We start from the raw sequence: 9,900 nt of genomic DNA, 5'->3' as shown, positions 1-9,900 counted from the left end.
CCAAAGATGATACCTAGAAGTAAATTTTATAACAAAAAAAACCTGTTTTGATATCCGCATTTAACTTATAAATGTACTTAAGTTTTTCTGTCAGTGAAACATTACATTCACTCTGTGGTTAAAGTTTTAAAAACTTTAATAACTTCCTTAAACTATCCTAGTTTTGTACCAAACTTGGACAGAAGCTATTTAATGACCAAATATAATAAGGTAATTTCTAGAAGAATTTTTTCCCACATTTGTGTTGAGCCTGCAACTAACAGCAAAAGAAATCCGAGACACTGGGTTCCGCGGTATCCTTGCGAATTTAAACTCACAAATCAATTGGAATGGTGGTCCAATTGCATAATTGTAATAAACCATAACATTTAGCCTTTTTTTTGGGGGGGGAGTGGTTTAACGTCACGTTAGGCTTGAGTATTAATTTTATCAATATACCGACATCTGACAGCTAGCTAGTAGCTGTAGAAGGAAAAGAACAGAATGCAGGTTAATGATATATTTTTCTTTTATCGTTGCAGGACAGAGAATATAGCTGGTCAGATCATATATGTGGATTCCGACAGCAATTCTGACTCCGACAACGGTAGGTTCTGGCGACCAAGGTCTTTAGAATATACTGACAGTCAATTTGTGGAAAATGTTCAACTTGCGGTCGATGAAGATAACCCAGGACGTCATGTAACGATAGAGCCCACACAGCCAAAAGTGGTGGAAATGGGTGTCACCATTGAAGAGAAAAATGATCCCCAATCCTCGGGAGAAATTGATGTTGGTATTGGTCTTGAAGCAACAGGTATTTCAGCCTCTAGCCTCAACGATAAGGAAAGCACCGTTACCTTTGCCGCGAAATTGACAAATGAAGAAGTTCCCTACGAAAGTCTACAGGAGCAGGGAGAATCAATATATCCCAAGAGTAGGGGAAATTCAAACTCTGAGCAAGAATTTTATATTTGCCCAAGGAGTGGTTATAAGGAGAGAACTTGGATAACAAGTAATCGCGATCAACACTGCCCAGTGAGAAAATGTCCTGTCGTCACCAGAAGTGTCCGTAGACATGTTCTTCAGGAACATCTATCGTCAATGTTTGACCTTCGCCACGATGTCACTTTAATGACAGATCCTACATTCCATCAATATCGGGGCTATATGATCATGGTGCTAGCCAAGTGGTTAACTCGTTCTGACGACGCCACATCAACGGACTTGGTGGATTTTCTAAGGCGTAACTCGAGAGTACCACGTGGCTATCAACAGTTTGGAGAGGATATGCCAGTGTTTAGGACAGTTTGTAGAGAAATGAATTGGTCTACTCGTGCATGGTTCAGGATTGAACCATCTAGCCGGATCAATAGCCCATGCTGTATTCTTCATTGGCGAGTGATGGCATCTCTCCTCCATTTTCTGACACCAACCCAGCAGGATTTAGTACACTCAGAGGTGTACGATCCTCAAGGAAATCACATGGACAAGAAAGAGCTGTATGCTATAAATAGCAGATTCTACAGAAATCCCGTGGTGAACGAACGTACCCCTGCTGTGTCTGAGCGGGACCAACGTACCCCTGCTGGGTCTAAGCGGGACCAACGTACTCCTGCTGGGTCTGAGCTGGACCAACGTACCGCTGCTGGGTCTGAGAGGGACCAACGTACCCCTGCTGGGTCTGAGCGGGACCAACGTATCCCTGCTTGGTCTGAGCGGGACCAACGTACCCCTGCTGGGTATGAGCGGGACCAACGTACCCCTGCTGGGTCTGAGCGGGACCAACGTACCCCTGCTTGGTCTGAGCGGGACCAACGTACCCCTGCTTGGTCTGAGCGGGACCAACGTACCCCTGCTGGGTCTGAGCGGGACAAACGTACCCCTGCAGGGTCTGAGCGGGACCAACGTACCCCTGCTAGATATGAGCGACACCAACGTATCCGTGCTGGGTCTGTTCGGGACCAACGTACCGCTGCTTGGTCTGAGTGGGACAAACGTACCCCTGTTAGATATGAGCAGAACCAACGTAATCCTGTGAGGTCTGAGCGGGACCAACGTATCCCTGCTAGATCTGAGCAGCGTGATGAATTTTCGTGTGAAACTAACTCCCGAGTCATGGATTTGCACCAGCCTCGACGGCGTTCAAGTTCGAGAGTGATTGATCACGAGGATACTGTTATGAATTACCAGTCGCCGCCCAGTGCCAGGCATATTGTGGTATTGCATCATGGGGCAGACTGCCTGATGATGCCTTGTCAGTCATTGGAGGAACTGCAGCATCTTGCTGAAGATCGGTTCCCAGGGAATGGGGTGTCTACCTTGTACTTCCAAGGTGCCATAATAGATAATCTAATGAGTCTAGGAGATATTATAGCTATTGAAGCTAGACCAGTGATAGATGTCCGTTTCTTACAATAATTGTCAGTGTGAATGTCAACTTTCCAGGATGGTAGTTACTGTTTCCGGTACCGCTCCGGAGTGTGGGGCAGATTAAGCAGTTTATTACCAATATATTTTTTTAGATTGACAGTTTTGGAAACTTTAGACATTTGAGTTAATAATTTAAACTATGTCGTGTTAGAGATGAAACATGAACTGTTTGTGAAGTTATCATCAACACTGAGAATTTTTGTGTATTTAGTTATGAAATACTTGAACTGTTCGTACTACATTCTCACTTTTAAAAAGTGTAAATACTTTCATGTAAGTTCAATAACGTGTTATGAGCCATACCAACGCCAGTGCGGATAAGTTTGTAATGCTTGGTGTAAATTGTTGTATTTTATAATAGTTTAGTAGTTTACTGTTTCCCTCTTTAGGAAAGAGAGGTACTAAATAAGTGAGGTTTTTTTTAATTATGTTGAATTTTATTTTTAACTTGTGATGATTTTTATTTTTTACTTGTGGTGATTTTTAATAATATTGTTCGCCGATTCTAGATCTGGGACCCGACATCTTGCATGTTGTCAAAAATCTGAGATAAGTGCCTGTGAGGAACACGTATAGTTATCATTAGGTGCCTCCTTTTATGATATAGCTATGCTTTTGCAAAGTATTAGCTCTCTTAAGGGTGGGAGGATCTAGGGCCCATTCGTGCTCATCTCTACACTTAAAATACTAGTATCTGTTTTTAAAGTTTATTCATTTAAGCTTGGCACTCCCTATCTAGTTAGCTGCTCTTGTTCAGGTATAACTTGCAATTTTGTTTTATTGTTTATAAAATTTTGAGATCTTAAATTTCCTAGACTCATTACCACATTCACTTCAGCCTTTGTGGAACACGATTTCGTATCATCTAGCAATGTTCAGCGCAGGTACAACGCGCTTCAGTTATTACCCCCAGGCAATTTTACAAAGTCATTGGCTAGAACTTTGGTTCCTACTTTATAGTATGGGAGATGGTGTGTAATATACAGAGTTTATCCAAATTAAATTATTTTTATTGGAACGACTTGAATAGAAGACCGCGCCTACTTGCGTGATGATTTTCAGCACCACATGTCTAAGCAGTCCATGAATGACATTTTACAAAAGACTGCTAAGAAAAATGTTCACATTGTTTTTATTGATAATAAATATCATGAAAATGTTAATAATGTTAATAAATCATCATTACAAGATTGATTCCAGTTTTGTTTTTATCGATATCTGCTAGCAGAAGTGTACAACTTCACGTAAAAGTCTTAAATGTCAATCACAATGCACGTACATCACATAATCAGTGCTTCTTTTTCCTAACATTTAAGATTACGTTATGTTTGCATGGGAGCAGAGCTTGTAAACAAAACAAAAAGACTATATCGGAGAAAAGTCCCTAACTGGCAATAATATAAATGCAAGTCTCGCATTTTGTCTACAAAATATTCTGCGGTGAAGCTCGAATCAAACAAGTTAAAAAGGTCTAATAAAATACGAAATTGAACGGCATTGACGTTCCAAAATTTTGAGTTACGGTCAGGATCAAAAAAATAATTGATTACAAACTATTGATATGAATACAGTTAGATTGGGTTGTTGAGAACATTCAGTGTCAACTGTTGTCTGAAGGATGCACTGTTTGACATGCTACAACTTTTGTAATAGTGTAAATAGGGGTACTGACCATTTGTAACTTTCAATGACGGAATTACAATAAGTATCAGCACATCTGTGTAGAACACGATAAGTCGGCGTTCGGACAATGCTCTGCAAGTGTCACCTATTCCAGCTCTTGTATCCCAGTTGTTACTACATGATGTAATACAACTTGTTACATACATGTAGGACAGTACGCCCCTGGTTCATTTCAATTTAAAAATAAGGAGTTGTGGTATGATTTCCAATGAGACAACTATCCACAAAAGTTCAAATTAAGTAGATGGGATAGGCAAAGGGGCGGTCTTTAATAACGAAAATTATTCATGCCGTTTAGTTGGGTATTGAAGGTCTTGGCGTGAAAAAAGATTAAACAATTCAAATGGGAAAACTAACGGCCTAATTTATATGATTTAGCAATAAGCAATTTATGAAAAACAAATATGACGTATATGAACCAACAACAACCACTGAACTACTGTCTCAGGCACATAAAGAATGTTTAAAGGCGCCAACCATAACACTAAACTGGAACAGTGGTGTAGCAGTACAACAAAAGGATATACTGTACTATTAACAACAGTTAAAGAGCTAAAATCATCACAATGAAACAAGGCAGAAATACAATAAACAAAAACAGAGACTGGACGTGGCAGGGTATGTATACATCCCTCACAACCAACAAAAAGACAGTAATTATAGGTTTGAGAGTACTTGCAGTTACTGAGAGCTATTACAACGTCGTTAGCAACGAATACAAAAATCATATATAGATCGATATACAAGACTAAAATATCAATCAGTACATCTCCATTATCCAAATGATTTACATCAAAATGCATTGAGTGTGTAGGTTGACTACTCTTGTAAATTTGTCAATTAAAAATACTTGTTTCCCTGAACAATTATCAGAGGCCCGAGAGACACCCCGAACCCCTTCCTCTATTTATGAATACGTGACCAATGAAATATGCAATCCTTTCTTTTTCGTGCATTTAGACGTTGACATAGTTGTTAGACCATACTATACTCGGAGGATTAGATTGGTGTAAAGCTCTTCATAAAAACCAACACATTGCAGCGGTATAAATGGATCTTTCTAAGGCATTATAATTCCTGTCCCACAACATCTTGCTATATCAATTACCAGCACATAGTGTATCCCCCATTCAGTATTTTTTTTTTAATTCTTATTTATCTAATAGTTAACAAATAAAACCCAACAATGTTTTGAGTGGTAGGAGTGACATACATAAAGGCGTACCACAGGGTTCTATGCTAGGGCCATTACTGTTTCAGTGATGTTTTTATAAATGATAATTTGCTTTTTGTTAAAAATTGTTGTTTATATAACAATGAAGACTTGTGAGTGATCCCGCTAGATGTGTTTTTGTCTTTTTGACACATTCCCCATTTCCATTTAATTTCCTATTTTTTAGAAACATGCCTGTTGTATTTGCAAGAAGCAGGACCTGCTTACACTTCCGAAGCACTTGAGGTCGCCCCAGTTTTTGTGTCCGTTTTTCTCGTTTGTTTTGAAGATACGATGTTGAATGACCTTGAATGTGTGTTTAATCTGTTCCCGTGTTTGCTTTTTGTCTATCGATACTATGTAGTCCAGTTGTTTCTTTTACCTGCTTAAGATTATTTACAATTTAAATGTTTTGTACAGCTTTGCAATAATTTTGGTGTTTGTCTTTTTCTTTCTTTTGCACATAATACAGACATATTCTGTTTTTGTTTTGGATTGTCTTTTAGAAATTGTGTGTGGGTGCGGAAAGGGGGGGTTGATGCCGAGTAAGTCATTAGCATATACATGGCGAATAAATAAATAGATTTCACAATTTTAGATATATTCATTATTCGTCCACACATACATGATTATGTTTGCATTTTTTATGAAGTCCATTCCCACATCTAACACAAACAGTTCTCGTTCTCTTTCTCTCATCCCACCCGTTTCTGTCTGAACAACCGCTACAATCTTTTTCCTTTCCGTTGGGGATCTTACGGAGTCGTATGCGCGCATTATTTGGTTCATGATTAGGAAGTCTGACGCGGTGCGAGATCCTCAATTATACTTTGCAGAAATGATAATCTAGAGAGATTTGGTGCATCACTATTTTGTTTATAAAGTATATAAGCATTTGTCACCATTCTTTGTAGTAGATTGAATACAACTTTTTTCCTTACTTTCATAGTTTTTCTATCATCGACATATGCGCTGACAAGCTGATCGGCTAGATCTACTCCTCCCATTTTTGTGTTATAATGTTCAATTAATTTTGGTTTCCCATTATTATTAAGTTCGGCTCTACATGCTGTGGATAACAGACGGACAGGTTTCCTACGCCTAGCCTCCTTATATATACACACATAGCAATAACTGTCCTTGTATTAAAAACTTGGCTTCGTTTTCATTAATTGTCGGGTTTTTCATAGAACTTGGCATGGCACGATTTTTACGTAAAGTTCCAGTCATAAATGTCCCTTTCCGCAGTAGTTCTTTTGCTAAATCAATTGACGTGAAAAAGCTGTCTGTGACAACGTGGAAGTATTTATTAAAAAAAAATGCACGAGTCTAAAAGTGAATTTTATACTACGTAACTTCCCTGTAACATTCCGGCAGGAGTTGGGTCATAACGCTTTCCTTTATATACATTAAGATTAACAATGTATCCCGTTATTGATTCAGTAAGCACCCATAATTTAACACCGAATTTCCCTGCCTAGGGTATATATTGAATCATTATTGACCTGCACCGTGTTCCTATCAAACTTTCGTCTATGCTTAAGGATTGATTTGATGTATAATATATATATATTGTTAAGATTTTGCATTAATCAAATCAACGAAGCATTGAAATTTTCCGGTCGGGGAATACTGTGGATCATCACGGTTAGGAATCATAGCATTGATAGTTATATGAAAAAACTTTAAAATCAATTGGAACCGGTTCCTTGAAAATATGTCTCTAAACCATTTTGTTGATTGGCTAGCAAACGTTGTAGGCTATTCCAATATTGGGTTAAACTTATAACCGGTTTCTTTGTGATACCCATATTGAGAATAACCGCTAAAAACGCTTTCAGGTCTCCCAACTTTGAACCAGTCATGCAGGCGCGAGAATCGTTGAATTCTGTCTTTACTAGCAATATAGTCTGCTGCATACCTGCAAAGAAATAGGTTTTATAAGTTTTCCATCCAAAGTTACTTTTTGAAATGAAACTGTTTGCTTTTATAGAAGCAAGCGGTTATAATTTTCTCACGAAAATGTACCTTTTCTCCACGAAAAAAAGGAGCTAGCGCTTCAAGACAACTTTTTATCGTTTTGATGAGAAATAAGCCAACACATCGATCATGAAGGGGCTCATTGTCTAACTTCTGACTTTTATATATAAAATGTCAATATAACTTTTATAAAGCAAATACGCAGCTCAAATGTTCGACTTATGTCCGGTTTTAAATTATGAAAATGTTCTATAGTTATGTATCAATTCCTTGGTGCCAGATGTATACATAAAGAATGGATCGATAAACTATGTACATAATAGTACCTGTTGGTTTCTGTAACTATTTGTCTCAAGAAATCCATTGTCATAAACAGGGGGAAAAAGTTATAGGTCTTGAATTCCTTGGAGGAACGTCTTGAAGTCCAACATTCTCTGCAAAGTTCTGTTGCATTTCATCTATTTCTGGTGGGTAGATTCTAAACCATGGTCGTTGGTTCGGCACATTTTCATCTTCTCCAGGTCACAGTGGCACCCATAACAACTATGTTTTGTCAATAACTTGGTTTATATCAGGTTAATTAGTGTAAATGTGTATTCATGTGGTTTTTTGTTTAAATGTACTTTAATCATTCTAATCATTTTCTGTGCTTTATTTTGTAATTCATTTGATTGTATAGCTCAAATTTTGGGCACCATGATTGGTTAATAAAATTATCTATCTATCTATCTATCTATCTATCTTCGCTACTCTCCGATTCTGTGATCTCTTGAGCTAGATCAACATCTGAGTCTGTTTCACTTTCAATATCGGAAACTTCGGAATCTTCGGAAATGTCTGACAATTTGGAAACGCAATGCCAATAGTTCCAAAAATGACGTCATTTTTTTTAAATTGTGACGTCACTTAAATGTAGAAAAAAATCAAGCACTTTTTGAAAAATTATGAAAAGAGGGGGGTCATTTTGTTCATTTTTTTTTCTTTTTCAGAACCTTCCGTCGATAATTCTTTTTTCAATATTGCCTTCCCCTTACATCTAGAACTGGCAAAATAGTATATATATATTTTTTTTGGAGACGCCAGAAAAATAACGCGGTCTGTCTTATAAAAACTCAAATACTCAAATTGGGACAGAGTCACTGAGTGTGATCATTCATGAGCTTATAAGTACCCCTTTTTATCTACATGTAGGTACAAATATTTATTTTATTCCTAATAAAATAATCATTTTTTATTCTCTTACATGTGTAACATTCCAAACACAAGATTTACCGCTATCGATTCAACGACATGAAATTATTTTATTACTCTCAATCTTGGTTTGCATCGTCCTTCCGTCCAAATTATGTATCCACATCTTCTCAGTAAGTAACAATTTTAGTTTTATTACGGGGGCGGGGGATGTTGGAGGTCAAATGAAGGACGGGGTTTCTTCGTGAAAATATCAAGGATGAGCAATTGTTAAAATAAATCAACCGGAACATAAAAAGGGGTACACAATTAAAGATTAAAAAAAAAAAAAAATTGCGCGCATGCACCAGCGTGCCGAAAGACAATGCCGGGATCGAAATTTTGCCTAAAAAATATTTAGGATCCATAATTTGATCCAAATTTCTCATCTTGAAAATTGAATGATTGCTTCATAAACTTTAAGGGGACGACCATTTGGTATTCTGGGGAGGGGGGGGGGCTGGGCAGGAGGATTTTGAAAATAAATAACTCAGCCTTGATAATCACAAAAATGAATGGTTTATTCTGTGGTAGTTTGAAAATAAATTACCTGACTTGCAATGTATAGAAAATAATTAACTCAACAGGTCTAATCGAAAGTATGAGATGGCACCAGATTCTTCATAAATTCATCTTTTTTCCCCAAAAAAATCGGGAAACACTTCCCAAATTTTTTAATAACAAAAGTATAAATATTATTAAAATATACTTGAAATGTCTGAAAATTGGTTTCATTTTACTTGAGGTATATTGTCTCAGGAAGGCTTACCTCACTTTTATTTTAACAGGGCCGTAACTAGATGACGGTTTGATGACGTCGCATTGCGACGTTTCTGTACATTTTGCTTTTTCAGTAAACATTTCATCTGTTGATAAATACTGTGAACGTTTTGTGTATATCTAAATATTATATGTTATTCAGGTCTCAGACAGGGTATATACTGTGACATTCCCGGCTTAGAGTTTATATCCCCTGAGCCGAAGGCGAATGGGATATAAGCCCTAAGCCGGGAATGTCACAGTATATACCCTTTCTGAGACCTGAATTACACATATATTACGGATTACCCCTGACTTAATGTTATTTTCCAGTGCAGGTATTTGTTGACAACACATATATATTGAAAAACCCAACCTGATATGTTCGGCATACGTGAAGGATTTTCTAATTTGCTGTGAACATAATTTTATAGTGTATGTAATAATTTATAATAACACTTTTAACATCAAATTAAAGTATTAAAAGTGTTAATTGCGTGATTTTGTATCAAAAATGTATAATTATTGACTGAAGCGCGTCATTATATTCCCTCTGTGAACCTCTGACAGTCTGATAGCTTATGACTACGTCACATAGTAACCGGTGTTATGATGACGTTTTT

This window comes from Mytilus galloprovincialis, chromosome 6 (genome assembly GCF_965363235.1).
Source record: "Mytilus galloprovincialis chromosome 6, xbMytGall1.hap1.1, whole genome shotgun sequence".
In the NCBI taxonomy this organism is placed as follows: Eukaryota; Metazoa; Mollusca; class Bivalvia; order Mytilida; family Mytilidae; genus Mytilus; species Mytilus galloprovincialis.
Note: the sequence above shows the minus strand (reverse complement) of the source record.